The sequence below is a fragment of the Schistocerca americana genome, chromosome 9 (genome assembly GCF_021461395.2).
Source record: "Schistocerca americana isolate TAMUIC-IGC-003095 chromosome 9, iqSchAmer2.1, whole genome shotgun sequence".
NCBI lineage: Eukaryota > Metazoa > Arthropoda > Insecta > Orthoptera > Acrididae > Schistocerca > Schistocerca americana.
Window position 1 is genome coordinate 57,619,480 of NC_060127.1, and position 20,214 is coordinate 57,639,693.

General features: G+C 43.8%; 1 pseudogene; it reads right to left on the reverse strand.

Moving 5' to 3' along the window:
• Window positions 1–16,271: 16,271 nt before the first annotated feature.
• LOC124551622 lies at window positions 16,272–16,389 on the reverse strand (annotated as a pseudogene).
• Window positions 16,390–20,214: the final 3,825 nt, after the last annotated feature.

Consider the following 20,214-nt stretch of genomic DNA (forward strand, 5'->3'; position numbering starts at 1 on the left):
GTTGGTATCGAATTGTAGGGAAATGTATACTGAAGCAAAGGAGCTTCAGTTAGTTAAGAAGTTAGATTCATTGCGGAAGACTTATAAGAAGTGTAACTAAAGTGACGCTGACGAGTTACAGGAGCCAAGATTTGGGTGCTTTTACGTCATGATCTTATTGCAAGAGCAAGATAGCCCTTCAAATAAAACCACAGTTTCAGCATTAAATACGTGAATACATCTTCCATTATTCTAATGTAACGTTCGAAGCTTGTTATAATAGTTGTGTAGGTGTCGATCATGATTAGTTTTAGTGATTGTGATAGTACTGAACTTATGAAGTCTAGGTCTTAAAATTAATTTCCTGCAACCAAATAACGTAAGCCGCCGACTCTCAGGACTATCGTCACTCTGACGAATGTCCTTTTTATTAAATATCGCTTCGCTCTCCGGATCTAGTAATGAATACTGCATATATCATACTATACTGCCGAAGTACAGGGGATGGGCAAAATAATGTGAACACCTGTACTTACTTGGGAATGGTTCATTAATAAGGGGCCGGCCACTGTGGCCGAGCGGTTCTAGACGCTTCAGTCCGGAACGGTGCTGCTGCTACGGTCGCAGGTTCGAATCCTGCCTTGCACATGGATGTGTGTGATGTTCTTAGGTTAGTTAGGTTTAGGTAGTTCCAAGTCTAGGGTACTGATGACCTCAAGATGTTAAGTCCCAAAGTGCTTAGAGCCTTTTGAACCGTTAAAAAGGCGTTGGAGCCTCATTTGCCCCTAATACAGCTGTGATTCTTTTTGGAATACTGGCATATAATGATTGCACATTCTCCAGTGGAATGTTATGCCACTCTTCCATCAGGCCGGCTGGAGTGGCCGTGCGGTTCTAGGCGCTACAGTCTGGAGCCGAGCGACCGCTACGGTCGCAGGTTCGAATCCTGCCTCGGGCATGGATGTGTGTGATGTCCTTACGTTAGTTAGGTTTAATTAGTTCTAAGCTGTAGGCGACTGATGACCTCGGAAGTTTAGTCGCATAGTGCTCAGAGCCATTTGAACCATTTTTTCGTCCATCAGAACCTCTTCTAACTACTGTAGTGACGAGGAAAGCGGAAATCTGCTCCGGAACCTGCGCTTCAGTACCGCCCACAAGGGTTCCATAACGTTCAAGCCCGGGAACTGTGCTGCCCAAGGAAGACGCTGCAGTTACAGGTGCGTGCTTCTCATACCACGATTGTACTGTCCTGGCTTTGTGAATGGGTGCATTATAATCCTGAAATATGGCATCATTGTGGGGGCACAACATTTGAATCATGGGGTGCACGTGATCACCTAAGATGTTCACATAATCGTCGGCTGTAACACGGCCTTCGAGAGTAATGATGGGACCAGCAGAATATCATGATATGGCCGCCGACACCATCAGACTTCCACCTCCATGCTTAAACGCTGGAATCAAGCAATCAGGATTGTAGAATTCTTTTGCCGTTGTCTAGACGTAAACCCTTCCCGATGTTGCAAATATCGAAAACGATGACTCGCTGGACCATATGACGTGTTTTCACCCGTCCGCCTCAGTAACTGAGTGGTAGGCGGCACGGTAGCTCAGCGTCTTCGGTCAGAAGGTTAGTTGCTCTCTGTAAAAAAAGAAAAAAAACACACTGAGTAAATGGTCAACAATGAACTTGAACGGATGTCATGGGACGTCCGCCCCGAATAAATGCAACTAACAAAATGAGATTTAAAAAAAGTGTGGCCAGCGTGACGGAATGCCATACTAAGGGCCCTGGGTTCGATTCCCGGCTCATCATCTGACCCCATCAACACGCAAGTCGCTGTAGTGGCGTCAAAGACTTGCACCAGGTGATCGGTCTACCCGACGGGAGGCCCTAGCCACACGAAATTTGATTTCATTTTACTGATCAGTCGTGCAAGATGTAGGCTCTTGGCACCATGGTTTACGTTTCTTTGCGTTGGTTGTCGTCACTAAACGTTTCGGTATAGCAGCTCGTCCATGAATATTTGTTTTTTGGAGTTCTCGGCAGACAGCGTCGATAGATACGGGGTCTCGAAGATGGCTACTGAGCTCTGCAGTCATTCCAGCCGCCGTAGTTTAGTGTTGTTTTGACAAAATTCGTGTCAGGCTCTGAGCCTGAGGGGAAGAAAAAAGGAAGCAATCGTGCGTGAACCAATGCAGTATGAAGAGAGGAACATCATAACACGAGAATTTACTACGTGACCTGAGGTAAAGCGAGCCAAACGATTATCGCAACTTTGTGAAGACAAATGCTCGCTCACTTCATTTACAGGAGACAGCCAAAATAATGTGAACAGTGGTAATCATAGGATGGTTGTGTTTGACGGTCAACAACACAGGTAAGGCACGTGTCACGCTGGACTGTGCATGCTCAGTAAGGACTACATACTGTATCAGTGCAGGTTATTTACGAGTAGTGCTCACTTCGCATTTGCATTCAGAGGCTGACGTCGACGTGGAATGAAAGACCTAATAGAGCTCCAAAGAGGGCAGATTGTGAGGGTCAATTAGCTGGAGCATCAGCAAGACAGTAGCCAACTCATAGAATGTTTCAACAGCAACTGTTTCAGCAGTCATGATAGCCTACGCAAAACATGGAAAGACTTCATCGTGTATACATAATACTGGGCACAAATCAAAACAACTTGCCGTATCGCCGTGGTCTCGCCGTTATATGGCGGCGTGGATGGGGGCCAACGGGGGCCAACGGGGTATACACGTCCCGCTACGAAATCGTGACGTCACACTAATCGGCTTGTCTGTCACACTTTGCGAACGCTCGACTCCGTGCAGGCCCCACGGGAATTCAGTATCTGGTTGAAAAGGTATCGCTAACGGTCACAGTTATGTTGTGCGCTATCGAGAACTTGCAAGTATTTAAACACGCAGTCAAGAGTTATTAAACTCGTCTGAAAAAGAGATTAAAACTGTGTGCCGGACCGAGACTCGAACTCGGGACCTTAGCCTTTCGTGGCAAGTGCTCTACCAACTTCTTTTTCCCATCTCATTTTGTTCGCTTTTGTTCGTCGCATCTGCTAGCGCGGACGTCGTAAGACATCCGCTTAAGTTCGTTGTCGATCGATTAACGCAGTTTTTTTATTACAGAGAGCAGCTAACCCTCTGACCGAATACGCTGAGCTACCGTGCCGGAGCCAACTGAGCTGCCCAAGCACGACTCACATCCCGTCCTCAGAGCTTTACTTCCGCCAGTACCTTCCAAGCTTCACAGAAGCTCTCCTGCGAACCTTGCAGAACTAGCACTCCTGGAAGGAAGGATGATGCGGAAACATGGCTTAGCCACAGCGTGGGGGATGTTTCCAGAAAGAGATTTACACTCTGTAGCGGAGTGTGCGCTGATATGAAACGTCCTGGCAGATTAAAACTGTGTGCCAGATCGAGAATCGAACTCGGGACCTTTGCCTTTCGCGGGCAAGTGCTCTACTATCTGAGCTACCCAAGCACGACTCACGCCCCCTTCTCACAGCTTTAATTCCGCCAGTACCTCGCCTCCTACCTTCTGAACTTTACAGAAGCTCACCTGCGAACGTTGCAGAACTAGCACTCCTGAAAGAAAGGATATTGCGGAGACAAACTACGTTTCTACACCTGTTGACTCGTAACCAGGGTGCCTGCACAAACGAAAACTGAATCTTCTGCTGGAATCCGCTATTATGGAGTCTTACTGTTATTAGTCCTATAATGATGAGAAGTCCATGGGTCTACTTATAATTTGTTATGGCTGTACTGGCGTACAATAAAATAAAATCATACTAAAATGATTATCAGTTGCATAAGGCACCACTTCCAGCACATAATGAGTACTGTTAAGTAGTATAAACAAACTGTTATAGATTTATATGAGTATTGATCTTAAATTATATTTTGCTGTAGCACTGTTAATCAGTAAGACTTCATAATAGCATATTCCAGTGGAAGATTCAATTCTCGTCAGTATTTACACGCCCAGCTGCGAGTTAACAGGTTTAGAAACGCATTTTGTCTGCTGAGCTGAGTGAGCGAGAGAGTTCAGGACTGCTTTCGTGACGTACGCGCCGCGGCCTGTCTTTCTCGTGGGCCTCGCGCTGCTGGCTGTGACGTCACAGGTGCTCTCTCCTTCGGTCGAAGGGTCGTGTAATTTTAACCACCTGACGCCACCGAGAGCCGAAGAAGCTCTCATTAATACATAATAAAACATTATTGCCCAACATTATTGACAGTCTAGTGCCACTATGTTTGTCAGCCATTGCTCCGACAGTCATCTGTGGGTGAACGATTAACATTTCATGGGTAAGGCTTATGTTGTTGTTGTGGTATTCAGGCCAGAGACTGGTTTGATGCAGCTCTCCACGCTACTCCATCCTGTTATGACAACTTCCCTACTTAATGAATGCATATGATTTATTTACCGGTGCGTTAATATAATTACTTACATATTTGCACCTGGAGTGGACGTTAGTAAGGGCGATGCATAACAAAGTATTTTTGTTGTACTTATATCGTAATTTGCCTGAGTCGGGTAGCTGGTGATTCCTTCTAATTAAAACTCCAGGTCATACAATTTGCGGAGGTTTATTTGTTGATGATAACATTTTTCCAAAGTCATTGTAGAATACATCAAACTTCACATATAGTCTCTTTGACAGCTGACAGACTGACTTACTGACAGAAAAGACTTGACTACAAAGTGAACCCCTAGGCGAACTGACGCTGCACTGCCGCGTTTGCTTATATATATTCCAGATAATGAGTATTCATTACTTCAATTATTGCACCATCGTGAAATTAATAGTTACAATTAAAAGTCACAAATATGCAAAAGGTTGACAATCAGATTACTTACAGTATAAAATATTAGTTCATTACAGACGAGTTTTATGTTATAAATTGTACAATTTAAGATTGAAAATTAAATATGACTTTTTTACAATAATGCGTTTCATTAATTTAATAAATACAAATCAATTATCGATCGGAAAATAACATTTACATAATATATACACAAGTTGTTTAACCTCTTTAATCGCTCATAACTTTGAAATATGCATCCAAACGTAAGTAATGGAGTTAATTACATGTGCTAACAATGATCAATTACATATTTTAGTAATGGTATGAATTCTGGTCTACAAATTTGGGTTTGAAATTACATATCACATGAAATTACGTGAATTTAAATTTGGTTCTTGCTTTTTGATCGATTTACAATAAGGTTTTCCAAACTGAACTTTCGAGATGTAATTGCAGTTAATTAACGAAAGTAATAACGATGCTAACATTTACAACTACTTCTAACCAAATGAATTACATACTGATTATTATAGTTCTGAGTAAATGTTGATGGTTCTGAGTAAATGTTGATGGTTCATAGTGATTATTATGTTACATATTTACATATTATTTAACTATTCGCAAATTTTGTTTAAATATCATTCATAGTATTATATAGAACAATTACATAACAGGAAAAGTTGCCATAGTGGCGTGACTTTTATTCACTAGACAAACAATCAAACCAGTCGTATTAATGAGTTTTATTACAAAAAGAAAATTACAATACTTAACTTGGCAATCTCACATATGTGTCGCAACCAAAGGGCGACGTACAAAATAATCCATCTTCTTCAGTATAGACGATCCCAGGTCTGTGCTATGTAGAAAGTACAAGCGAAGTGAGTAACGTTGATGCCGTTATAGAAGTCGCTAATCTTCAAGCTGCTATCCAACTTGGCCATCACCAATCGGTCGCAGCACTTATGTCCTCTTCCTCTCGTAGGAGCCGCTGCTGTCGCGTTGTCTTCCTGGAGGGAGGTCCATTCAGCATGCGACTGGCTGACGTCTTCTCACAACCGTCTCTTCTCTTTCGTCCCCGAATGGTGTGCCGGCGCTTGATTTTACGCCGTAACAGAACACACTTGCGATTTTGGGGGACGATAATACACAATTGGGAGATTACGAGATGCATTCAAGTTCTAAGGCCTCCGATTTTTTTTTCTAATTAACTACTCACCCGAAATCGATGAAACTGGCGTTATTTCTCGACGTAATCACCCTGCAGACGTACACATTTTTCACAACGCTGACGCCATGATTCCATGGCAGCGGCGAAGGCTTCTTTAGGAGTCTGTTTTGACCACTGGAAAATCGCTGAGGCAATAGCAGCAAGGCTGGTGAATGTGCGGCCACAGAGAGTGTCTTTCATTGTTGGAAAAAGCCAAAAGTCACTAGGAGCCAGGTCAGGTGAGTAGGGAGCATGAGGAATCACTTCAAAGTTGTTATCACGAAGAAACTGTTGCGTAACGTTAGCTCGATGTGGGGGTGCGTTGTCTTGGTGAAACGGCACACGTGCAGCCCTTCCCGGACGTTTTTGTTGCAATGCAGGAAGGAATTTGTTCTTCAAAACATTTTCGTAGGATGCACCTGTTACCATAGGGCCCTTTGGAACGCAATGGGTAAGGATTACGCCCTCGCTGCCCCAGAACATGGACACCATCATTTTTTCAGCACTGGCGATTACCCGAAATTTTTTTGGTGGCTGTGAATCTGTGTGCTTCCATTGAGCTGACTGGCGCTTTGTTTCTGGTTTGAAAAATGGCATCTACATCTCATCCATTGTCACAACCAACAAAAAGAAAGCCCCATTCGTGCTGTCATTGCGCGTCAACATTGCTTGGCAACATGCCACACTGGCAGCCATGTGGTCGTCTGTCAGCATTCGTGGCACCCACCTGGATGACACTTTTCGCATTTTCAGGTCGTCATGCAGGATTGTGTGCACAGAGCCCACAGAAATGCCAACTCTGGAGGCGATCTGTTCAACAGTCATTCGGCGATCCCCCAAAACAATTCTCTCCACTTTCTCGATCATGTCGTCAGACCGGCTTGTGCGAGCCCGAGGTTTGTTGTCACACGATGTTCTGCCTTCATTAAACTGTCGCACCCACGAACGCACTTTCGACACATCCAAAACTCCATCACCACATGTCTCCTTCAACAGTCAATGAATTTCAATCGGTTTCACACCACGCAAATTCAGAAAACGAATGATTGCCCTCTGTTCAAGTAAGGAAAACGTCGCCATTTTAAGTATTTAAAACAGTTCTCATTCTCGCCGCTGGTGGTAAAATTCCATCTGCCGTACGGTGCTGCCATCTCTGGGACGTATTGACAATGAACGCGGCCTCATTTTAAAACAATGCGCATGTTTCTATCTCTTTCCAGTCCGGAGAAAAAAAAATCGGAGGCCTTAGAATTTGAATGCACCTCGTACATACATACACACAAAGACCTCAATATCGATGCACAACTGCACTCGTTTTACCATATTCAATGACGTTCCGTGAAGTGTATCCTTGCCAGTGTAATGTCCTCAAGGAGTTCTGCAGCTGTCTGTGGTCTACTTTTGTACACTCGGCTTTTAAGATACCCCCACAAGAAAAAAATCTGGGGCTGGGTTTAGATCAGGTAATGGTGGAGGGGGGCGGAGCGGGGGGAGGGAGGGGCGATAAATTTTTTGAGATCATTCCGTCACAAAGAAGCTGGTTACAAGTTGCATGGATGCTATAGACAAGTTACATACTGCTCCATCTTTTTGGAAATAACTTTCTGTAAGTTCGATTTCGTCCATCTGCTCCAGAAATACAGAGCGCATCAAAAAGAATCATCCGATTTTTAAAAAATCGTAAGTATTACGTTATTTGACATATGTGCGTGAACAACGCACTGTTGGAAAGAGCAAACTCTCGAGTCTTACATCGTTCCTGCTAGGTAGCAGCAGTGTGCGCCACCTTCAGCTCTAGTAAAAATGGTGTCGGTACAACAGAAAGTATATTGTGTTCTACATTTTGCATAGTGCGGGACAGTAATAACTGTACAGCGCGGCATTCGTACTAGGTATGGTGTATATCCTCTTACAGCATAGAGCAACAGACGACGGCATGAACAATTCCGAGAAACAGCCTGTTTGCGTAAAGGCAAATAGCTGGGCCGTCCCCGAGTGCCTGACACAGACGTCGAACGCATCCGCCATAGTTTCACAGGGAGTTCGCAGAAATCCGCTCGCTTTGCAGCTCGACAGCTCGACATGTGTGTGATTATTTCTTGTGGGAGTTTATAAGAGACTCTGCTTATGTGCCTCAGTTACCAAGAACGATGGATGAACTGAGACATCGCGTAACAACAGCTGTGGAAACCGTAACTCAATACACGCTCGCTGCAGTGGGGGAATAATTTGAAAAACGCATTGACATATGCCGTGCATCTCAAGGGGGGCATATTGAACAGCTATGAAAAGCTATGGAAAACAACTTTTTGAGTTTCCCGTTCATCAAAAAACAAAATTCATTGTATATGTTTATTAGTATCAGGAATATAGACGTGCCAAATCGGATGATACTGTCGAACCTTTTAATCGTACAGTGGTGTTTCCTGGATGGTATGGGGGTTTACACCAGCCCAGTATCTGCTGCTCTGTCTACTGATGTGACATGAAGATGGAACCATGCCTCATCTGGAAACCAAGTTATGCAGAGCATGTCTGGGTGTTGAATAAGAAACCCTGAAACCGGCGACAGAAATGCAATCTTTCCTCAGATCTGCTTCTTGCAAAGCTTGTATCATATGCACTCTGTATGGTCGCAGTGAGACTTTCTTCGCATCTCTCTGACACGTGCCAAATAAAATGCCTGTCTGCTGGATCAGTCGACGCAACTATTTGCTTGGAGAGTTCTGCAATGTTCTCTTCGAACATTATCAGTAGCCTCTGCCCTCAGTGACAGTCTGTATTTAGCACCGTAAATGTTTAGGACTGCAGTAAGTTGTCTCCAGCTTCCTTACAACCGATAAAATTGTTACATTTGTTGGAAAATCGCACCGATTGAATTCTTTCTGGAATGCCTGTTGTGTGGAAACCAATGAGTCTGTCTTACAGTACGATTGCACAGTAAAACTTCGTTCTCGAAATGTGTTTCTGCCTGCTAAAGACTACGAATGAACTGAAATCCCTTTACATAAGATGGGAAAGGAAAATAACACGTGGAATGGCGGACCCACGATAATTGCATCATTTTTCCTTTGATAGTTCACGTTTATTTACGGAACATGTTACACTGAAAAACTGAATACAATATTAACCGTGCCAAAGAATGAGCAACAGGACCTTTTTTTTTGGGGGCAAATAATCTGTTTAAGCCACTGATAAAAGGCCCCAAGTCACGAGGAAGAAATCACTAATAAATACAAAATTACAAGATAATGCAGAAGGAAATTTATTAATTAAGACTATTTGGCCTTGGAATAATTAAAAGAATTACTCTCCCAAAATCTTCAGGACAAATCGCCACTTACGGCTCTTAAAAGGGTTTTAAAAAATTTAAATAAATTTCAACATCAGTCAGGCTAGCCTTTGACAGGAACATCTGCAGCTGCGATTATTAAGTACCAGCTCACAAGTCCAAACCTTTAGTGTTCAGAATAGATCAACCATGAAAGTTAAGTGGCAACAGTTTCAATCCAGCAAGATTTTCTTTTACGGGCATGGAATGAAAGTGATGGCAGAATAATCTAAAAAACATCTCAAACATTGACCACTAGAGAAAGTAAGCTAATATTTCAAAATATGTACAGGCTGAAATAATCTGATTGAGAAAATATCACAGTTAATCATAAATCGGATAACATTACCCATTTCAGGTGAGATGTAAAATATTTGGCAGAAAATAGTAACATTAGAGTTTGCAAGTAAGAGCGTAGGCTAAACAAATTTAAGAAATACGCTGCTAGCTCGAGTAGCTCCACTAAGGTAATGTCGGACAGCCATAAACACTCGCAAAAAAAAACACCGCGCCGGTGCGTAACAGCAACAGGTGCTCGCGGACAAGCGCCGCCCCAGACAGCGGACCCGCAACTCGTAAAGCTAAGAGCTGTTAACAAACACCACTCAAGTGAAACATGAACCAAATGATACAAGAAAATGTAATTATCCCACGCATTAATAATTTAATGGCATAAAACCTTCAGATCTGCCATAATAATCAAACAGTAACGTTAGTGAAAATTGTACAGACGAAACAACGCTAAATAATGTAAAAAGGTAAAATGATGTAGTAATAAATGTCTCCCCCAAAACAACTTAACTGAATAGCGTGAAATCGCTAATGTCAGAAAGTTACTTCAGATGGAAAAGTAGTCAATAAGTCACCTAGGCTACACAGCCAGATACTTGTTTGCGCCAAACTGACATTTCTATGAGAAGCAGAAGCTTACCTCTAGGAGACGGCACTTCAATTGGTAGCATTTACACACAAGGCTCTCTTCCATGGCGCTTAGATTTCAGAACGATCTAAAACACAAACTGAACAGCATATTAGTATTTCCTCGAAACAATTAAAAGATTAAATAATAAACCCAATAAAATATCACAAGGCGTTGAAAACAACCACTTAACAAACCTGACTTAGCATAGAGCTTATGAGCAATTTAACAGCACTAAATACCCAATTTCATTAAACACTATGGAAATAACAAACGTCCTGACGACTCACAGGGAAATAACACTGATCTGAAAACCACCTGTGTGTGATGTCCTTATGTTAGTTAGGTTTAAGTAGTTCTAAGTTCTAGGGGACTGATGACCTCAGGAGTTAAGTTCCATAGTGCTCAGAGCCATTTGAATTTGAAAACCACCGTATTTAAAGTAGCAGACAGCTCGTGGAGTAAACAAGTGACAGAAAGGCAAAATTTAAGCCCGCCCGGTTGGCCGTGCAGTCTAACACACTGCTTTCCGGGCGGGAAGGAGCGCCTGGTCTCCGGCACGAATCCGCCCGGCGGATCTGTGTCGAGGTCCGGTGAGCCGGCCAGTCTGTGGACGGTTTTTAGGCGGTTTTTCATTTGCCTCGGCGAATGCGGGCTGGTTCCCCTTATTCCGCCTCAGTTACACTATGTCGGCGATTGCTGCGCAAACAAGTTCTCCACGCACGCGTACACCACCATTACTCTACCACGCAAACATAGGGGTTACACTCGTCTGGTGTGAGACGTTTTCTGGGGGGGTCCACTGGGGGCCGAACCGCACAATAACCCTGGGTTCGGTGTGAGGCGGCGGAGGGGTGAAGTGGACTGTGGTAGTCGTCGTGGGGTTGTGGACCACTGCGGCTACGGCGGGGACGGAGCCTCTCCGTCGTTGCTAGGCCCCCGGATAACATACAATACAATACAATACATACAAGGCAAAACTTCAAGCAGCCGCCGTTACACGTGCAGAACAAGCACTGAGCATTAAATGGATCAAACCCAAGCAGACCAGTTGCTGTTAACGATAATTACGACGGATGGCAAGTTTTTTGAGATCCATAAAGCGAGAATCACAGCGCAAGCGATACCAACCATTGCTATGAAGGAGTCATTATTCCATAATTACAGGTAAATGCAAAATGCCAGCATCCAAAAGCGAACAGCACGCACACAAGGGAAAACATTTCAGCTGAAGCACACTGAAGGGGGTGGTGAAAACTTGGATGCGGCCACTAACAGTACACTCGTAACTAGTCAGTCTCCCAACTCCACACGCTCCGGTGTGTTTTCAAGACTCCGTGCCATGAAGCTAAGGATGATTCGTGCCATCTAGCGGGGCGCCAGCAAATGAAGGGGGAAAAAAAGTTGAAGCCGCCACAGCTCTCGAATCACTAACTTGCTCGTTACTTTCACGTGGCCCGAATCATACACTAGCAGACCTCACAGACCGCCACCGACGAGGCTACTGACTAAACACGAGCCGAGCAAGAACGACATGATACCGGACAAAGGAGCTCCTGCGCAAGAAAACAATCTTTATCCTTTCTACGACCTTTCGGAGGGGAGTTATTACCCACTGAAGCAGTTCACATCTATATGCATCGCCCTGTGTATATTATAAACTGCTACCCGGGAACTAATCGCAGTTGCAGGGTGCCTATCCAGAGGCTTGCAGGGGCAAGATATTTTTTTATTTTCTATGTTAAAAAATTTGAAATGAAGTCATAATCTACTCATCAAGGGCTTTAATCTCACGTACAAAGTTTAACAGAATAAGAGAAGTATTAGAGTTATAAACGGCGAGTGTGTCTACTGCAGTGGTTCCCAACCCGGGGGTAATTATCCTTTGAGGGGTAAAACGAAATTTTCTGAGGGGTAAAAACTAGACGATTCGATTCTGTTTCAGTCGCGAAACTAAATTATTTTCAAAAATCATTACTATTATGACAGTTCTGTAAGACACTGATTTTGACTATATAAGTTATCAATAATTCATTTTCCTCAATTAATAGCATTAATGCGACGGAGGTTACAGGTTGCTCACATAGTCCACCCAATACACATATCTGCTGTGCTTTGTTCCATATATCGCTGATGGCAAATGTGAGGCATATACGTAACAAAAGCTAAATACCTCAAGAAAATGTCTTCTCGAAGTTGTAGGTAGTACTTGCAGTAGTCCATACATTGTTTCATTACTCGCTTCGAAACAGATTAATTGACAGCACGAGACAACAGTAGCTACATATGGTCTACTACGGTGCTGTATATATTATATTATTTTAAAATTATTATTATTATTATTACTGTTAGTGGCTGTGGTCAGATACAAAACATTAAGAGACTGAGTCCGCATCTCGTGGTCGTGCGGTAGCGTTCTCGCTTTCCACGCCCGGGTTCCCGGGTTCGATTCCCGGTGGGGTCAGGGATTTTCTTTGCCTCGTGATGTGTGCTGTCCTTAGGTTAGTTAGGTTTAAGTAGTTCTAAGTTCTAGGGGACTGATGCCCATAGATGTTAAGTCCAACAGTGCTCAGAGCCATTTGAACCATTTGAGCAGACTGAAGTCTTCCAGTTTCTACCACTTTAGGAGCAAGGAGTCCAGCAATCAAGTGATTTACGAACAGTAAGTATAGTACACACATTTTAACTTCGTTGATTTCAAATGGGGTTGCAGTATGCGGGTCAAGCAAGTGCCACAAGGGAGAGGAGTAATTCAGGGGAAGTATCTTTTGTAACAAGTGTGTACCCTCACTGTGGATAGTTAGCGTCTTTACCCGAGAAGGAGTTGTGAGTAGCACTAGCGACGCACCGCGAATTCTTTCGTCATTCATTCTAACACACATGAACCGTGAATTTTCTTTCAAAATCTTTTCTTAAAGAATTTACTTTATTTACTAGCGATTCACCAAGAACATTAACACATTTAATCACACTAGGTGAGCGTGGAAATAGTTGCCAGTGGGTAACTGATGAAATCAAATTAAATTTCTTTCAACAAATGGAAATTTTATTCCTAAAAGCCCCTTCTTTTAAACAGATTTAAAATTATATTCAGAAAGCACCCTCTAAATATCAAGTTACAATTTATTCAGAGGCAGAAAGAACCAATTTTGACAGTATGAGCTTTCGGGCTGAGAACCTTGCCGCTCACTTTTGACACAGCCGTAGTCACGACCGCTCACAACAATCTCTGAAAGACTACACAGGTGCAAATCTGCAACACACCAGATTACTTTAAACTAAAAATTTTCACAAATCACACAAGTACATAAACTATGCAGCCCGTAGGAGAGATGCAAATGGTACAAAACACTAACTTTAAAAAAAATTAACTTGCCACAGAAGGTGCATCTTAATTTAAAAAAAAAAAAAACTCTTGCAGTGGAAGGGTGGCAACTTTATATACTAAAATGACCATTTAAATAAAAACCCATGCCATGCAGTCTTATATAAAGTATACAAACATGATCTACATTAGACATATACCGCCTCTCAAGATGATAGGCAAGATAAAAACATATTCCAGGAATTCGGCCGTTACACTTCAAGGAATAAATTCGTTAACACCGAATCCGACAAACCTGACAGAGGCAGCTATTAACGTACGGCAGACCGACAGATAGACGGACAGACACTAACTGCCTATCAAATGCGGACGAGAGACTGACCAAGAAAACAAGTAGAATTTAACAAGTAAGTGAAACAACATATCACAAATCACTTCACTTCTAATAAACGGCGATGTCTGCCGAAGACCTGGCGCAGCACCCCCAAACGCTCTCCCGAACCGTCCGCTGCCAGCCGCTTCAACGGACGCAGGAAGGCGCGCCGATGTCCCGTCTCACGGCGTCGCAGCTCGCACCGACCAGACTGATGTCGTGGGTTGGCTCCTGTTGCTCTCGTGTCGGCCGCGAAGCCACTACCCCTCGCTATACGGCGCGGCCCACTGACCTCACGTGGCGACCTCACATGCGCCGACGCTCAAGACGGACAAGTCACCTTGTGTCTCAGTGCGCGACCGACCAACCGATCGATCCAACCGCCAATGACCATTGCCTGAGCAAACTCGAGCAGACTGGCGGCCTAACACATACTAGCACTCCGGACGACAGACAGACACTGACTGCCCCACACTGACCCGCCTGACCAACTGACCACCCTCGCCACCTTGCGAGTTCATAGCGCCCCTTAAATGCTCGTGAACAGGCTACCTTTCCCCTTTCCCACCAGAGGGAGACACCCAAGCCGCGATTGCCACACGGATGGTGACTGCCTCACACTACGCTCTGCGGCGCGCTCTTCATAACAGCAATTTTTACCACGCCTCAACACACACACACACACACACACACACATACACACACAGACTAAATAACATTCACCTTTCATTATTCTTCATTTTAAAAACAAAAGTGTTCCAAGAAAAGTATTTCATTCTACAGTTTACTTAGCGGCTAAAGTTGGTGATGATGTGAGGGAGGGGAGAGGGAACAGACACAGGGGGTGGGGGGAGGGGGAGAGGCGGGAGTACTAGCTAATGTCTAATTGCACTCAGGGGTAATGGTCTAAGAGAAGTTGGGAACCATTGTTCTAGAGGCAGCTTTAGTGATGGCGCGCAAATACATGGACTCTATCCGTCCAATAAATGAGACTGAGCGCACTTAGCGACTTCCATCAAACTTTACACGTAATTTCAAACCTTTAAGAAACTTTTTCTGGCTGAAATCTCCCACAAAATGTGTAAGGGAAAAAGGTTTATCTCGTACTATATTTTCCTTACTGATGCAGTCATAGTTCAGCATCAGGCAAATTCATTACTCCTTTATTACTAGCCATATTCGCAACACTGTTTGCAGATATTAGCGAAATATTCCGTAAAATATACTTGCAAAATTATATCATTGTACGATACATAATTCGGGAGATAATCCGTCATAAGCATTTAGATGTGTGAAAAACTAGCTTTTGCTTAAAATGGCGCGCAGTAAAACTTCAGCATCAGGCATCACAATTTAATTTATGACTTCTTTACTACTAACGCTTTTCGTTGGTTGGTTGTTTTCTGGAAGGAGACCAGACAGCGAGGTCATCAGTCTCATCAGATTAGGGAAGGGCGGGGAAGGAAGTCGGCCGTGCCCTTTGAAAGGAACCATCCCGGCATTTGCCTGGAGTGGTTTAGGGAAATCACGGAAAACCTAAATCAGGATGGCCGGACACGGGATTGAACCGTCGTCCTCCCGAATGCGAGTCCAGTGTCCAACCACTGCGCGACCTCGCTCGGTAACGCTTTTCGTAACACATTTCGCGGTATCCACACGTATCACTGAATATACCTACAAAATTATATTACTATACGGCACATAGTTCAGGAGATATGACGTCACGAACATTTAGATGCGTGAAAAAATGGCTTTTGCTTAAAATGAAGAGCAAATTACTCTGACTAAATTCATGTAGTGTTTCATGGTGAGAGCACTTAGCGATATCCGACAACCTTTAAGCATAATTTCAAACTGTTCCTAAACTTTCTCTCGCTTACATAGTTAAACTCAAATATTTAACACAATAAGTCATCTGTAAAGTAACCAGACGTATGAAGCTGGTTTATAAATCGCACTTCCATTCTTTAAGGAATCGGAGGTTTACTGGTTACTTTCTATTTCTAACTACACAATTATCATTTGGATAACGACATAGGGCAACTCGACATTGAAAGTTGTGGTGTATTGTAGCAACTAGACTACTTCGAAAACTAACTCCGCCCGAACAGGCCATGAAGGCCCAATGGCACCGACCGACCGCCGTGTCATCCTCAGACTACAGGCGTCTCCGGATGCGACATGGAGGGGCATGTGGTCAGACAACCGTTCTCTAAGCCGTATGGCAATTTCTGAGACCGGAGCCGCTGCTTCTCAATCAAGTAGCTCCTCAGTTTGCCTCACAAGGGCCGAGTGCACCCTGCTTGCCAACAGCGCTCGGCAGACGGGATGGTCACCCATCCAAGTGGCAGCCCAGCCTGACAGTGCTTAACTTCGGTGATCTTACGGGAACCGGTGTTACCACTGTGGTAAGGCTGTTGGCACTAGACTACTTCAGGAGCAATTTAAGCAGCTCCTACAACACACAAGCATATTATTAATAATTTATTATATCCTGAACATCGAAAGTATGTAACTTCCGTAATACTCAGTGTCCAGACAGATGTCGTGTATTTGATACCGTCGCTGACATATTGAAAAATTTAACACTTCGTCATTGCAGAATGACAGTTCACATCAGAGTAAAACTCTGAATTACTGTCATTTTTGCACGCAGGCAGATCCTGTCTTTGACGCTGCTGTCATGGTTAGTGACGGTTGCAAGTGGTTTCTGCTTACACAGAGGCTGGGCTGAGAGGCGCTGTCCTTGGAGATGCTCAGTGGCTGCAGTGGCATAGAGACAGCTAAAGGGGCCCTCACACGTTCAATGTTCGCTGAAAATAATACTGTCGACAACATAATATCAATCCTGACCCTTGCATCATCAATAATATTGTCATTATTTTCAGTTGGAGATACGATTTTGTCAAGACAACATGTCGAACCAGGAGAAAGTGGGCGCCCTAACTATTGTGGTGGCGTAAGCTGTCACCAGCACGCTGGCCCACAAAGGTACAGTGCAAAGATCGATAAGTAGGCGCAGGACCAAGCACGCCTATCACGAGAGAGGTCAGAGACACCCCGACAAGCAACACGCCGCCAACGCCCTCTCGACAGCATGTAGTTAGGCCGCCGCCGCTGACGGAGGGCCGCACTGTCTCACTCATCGAGTTTGGCGTCTGTCAGTACATTCGCAGAATGGGCTCAGTTCACGTCACAGGCAATGACAATGCGCAGTGTCCAGAATAGTGACCGTAGCAGGACCAGCAGTGAGACTAACATTTTTAATAGCAACGTTACCGATATTGTCTGCAAGAGGACTATTACTGATGAGCTTGCACCACAACACATCGAATCTATTTCACTTAAGTAAATGTTCATGTCACTAAAGAACTGTATTAATTCGTGTATTCATTTGTGTTGTAGAAAGAGGATATTGGCCACCCATAACAACATTCTTTGCTTCCCTGCGGTACAAGACTCTACAACTATACACTATGTGATCAAAAGTATCCGGACACCTGGCTGAAAATGACTTACAAGTTCGTGGCGTCCTTCATCGGTAATGCTAGAATTCAATATGGTGTTGGCCCACGCTCAGGTTTGATGACAGCTTCCTCTCTCGCAGGCATACGTGTAATCAGGTGCTGGAAGGTTTCTTGGGGAATGGCAGCCCATTCTTCACGGAGTGCTGCACTGAGGAGAGGGTCGATGTCAGTTGCTTAGTCCTGGCCCGAAGTCGGGGGTTCCAAAACATACCAATGGTGTTCTATAGGATTTAGGTCAGGATTCTGTGCAGGCCAGTCCATTACAGGGATGTTTTTGTCATGCAACCATTCCGCCACAAGCCGTGCATTACTGAACAGGTGCTCTACCGTGTTGAAAGATGCCGTCGCCATCCCCTAATTGCTCTTCAACAGCAGGAAGCAAGGAGGTGCTTAAAACATCAGTATAGCCCTGTGCTGTCATAGTGCTATGCAAAACAACAAGGGGTGCAAGCCCCCTCCATAAAAAACACGACCACACCATAACACCACCGTCTCTGAATTTTACTGTTGGCACTACACAAGCTGCCAGGTGACGTTCACTGGGCACTCGCCATACCCACGCCCTGCCATCGGATGGCCACATTGTGTACCGTGATTCGTCACTCCACACAACGTTTTTCCACTGTTCAATCGTCAAATGTTTACGCTCCTTACTCCGAGCAAGGCGTCGTTTGGCATTTACTGGCGTGATGTGTGGCTTATCAGCAGCCGCTCGACCAGGAATTCCCAAGTTTTCTCATCTTCCGCCTAACTGTCATAGTACTTGAAGCGGATCCGGATGCGGTTTGGAATTCCTGTGGGATGGTCTGGAGATATGTCTGCCTATTACACATTACGACCCTCTTCAACTGTCGGCGGTCTCTTTCTGTCGCCGGCCGCTGCGGCCAAGCGGTTCTAGGCGCTTCAGTCCGGAACTGCGCTGCTGCTACGGTCGCAGGTTCGAATCCTGCCTCGGGCATGCTTATGTGTGATGTCCTTAGGTTAGTTCGGTTTGAGTAGTTCTAAGTCTAGGCGACTGATGACCTCAGATGCTAAGTCCCATAGTGCTTACAGCCATCTCTTTCTGTCAACAGATGTGGTCGGCCTGTACGCTTTTGTGCTGTACGTGTTCCTTCACGTTTCCATGTCAATATCACATCCGTAACAGTGTACCTAGGGATGTTTAGCAGTGTGGAAATCTCGCGTACAGACGTAAGCCTCTCCAATATTCAGTTTTGGTAGAAGCTGGACTTGCTGGAAGTCAAATGCAAAGGCTTTATTCCATGTGGTAACTGCTTCATTAATTTATGAAAAGCTCGAGCTTTCAGCCTCTGAGTACGAAGTTCAGTCATTAACTTCTTCTTTTGATTTGTATCTACAGCACTTTCAATTTCATGCCGCGTTCTAAGGTAATAACTGCATCTATCACTGGCAGGGGAGAGAAAACCCAAATTGAATTTGGAGTTGAAAATTCTCGTCAAGAATATTTTTTTAACTTTGAGATCAATTGCTGCTGAGTTGTTGTATTATTTTAAAAGCTTGTTTATATTTCATTCACACGAGAGATACAGTCTTTGGCTTTTGTTCCTATTGTAATGACTTTCGGTGGCTGTCAATTTTGATAAGAATTCTACCACATGCTTTCTTTTAGTTTCATGCTTCGCAGTCTTATGACCACTCCCTCTTTTATCTGTCAGTCCTCTTCCAGATTCAATTTCTTTCGCAGTGGTATTTTATCTCGTTTGTCCAATACCAAAGAGTTTTTAAAAAAATGCAGTATATACAGGAATTTTCTCATCCCCTGTTTTCACCTGTGATTCACAAAAACCCACGCTAGCATGCGATAGTTTCTTACTTAAGAAATAACAATGTTCTTTGTTTAGATTAGCACGTTGGAACATTACTTGCAAGTGTTCTAGAGCCTGCTAGATCATTTCCTATTTAGTATCGGTACAAAGATACACTTCATTACGAAGAAAAATTAAAATGAAAAATTGTGTGAATTTGTATTAAGTCCCCAACTTACGTTATATTTCACTGTGACAGCTGTTGGTTTTAGTTTGGCACTTTCTCCTCGAATGCACCGACGCTTTGGACTGCTTACCTCCAGAAGAGACGATATTTTTTGATCTTTGCGTTTTTTATTTGGTGCAGGAAACACATTTCTTTTGGTTCTTCATAGAACGTTTACTGGGGTAGGGCAGCAATTAAAATGATCCCCTCTGTGTTGGCAGGGAGGATCGAAATTCATTAAAAGAGGATTTTTGCCACGATATCTAAGACAAAAAGAATAAGAATAATTTATCGTGGCATTATTTACTGATGAATGTGGCGGAATCAAATTCTATTTTTATAATAAGAAGGTATGTTATTGTTGTGGTCTTCAGTCCAGATAATGGTTTGATGCAGTTCTCCATGCTACTCTATCCTGTGCAAGCCTCTTCATCTCCCAGTACCTACTGCAACCTACATCCTTCTGAATCTGCTTAGTGTATCCATCTCTTGCTCTCCCTCTACGACTTAAACTCTCCACCCTTCCCTCCAATACTAAATTGGTGATCCATTGATCCCTCAAAACGTGACCTACCAACCGATCCCTTCTTCTAGTCAAGTTGCGCCACAAATTTCTCTTCTCCCCAATTCTACTCAATACCTCTTCATTAGTTATGTGGTCTATCCATATAATCTTCAGCATTCTTCTGTAGCACCACATTTCGAAAGCTTTTATTCTCGTTTTGTAC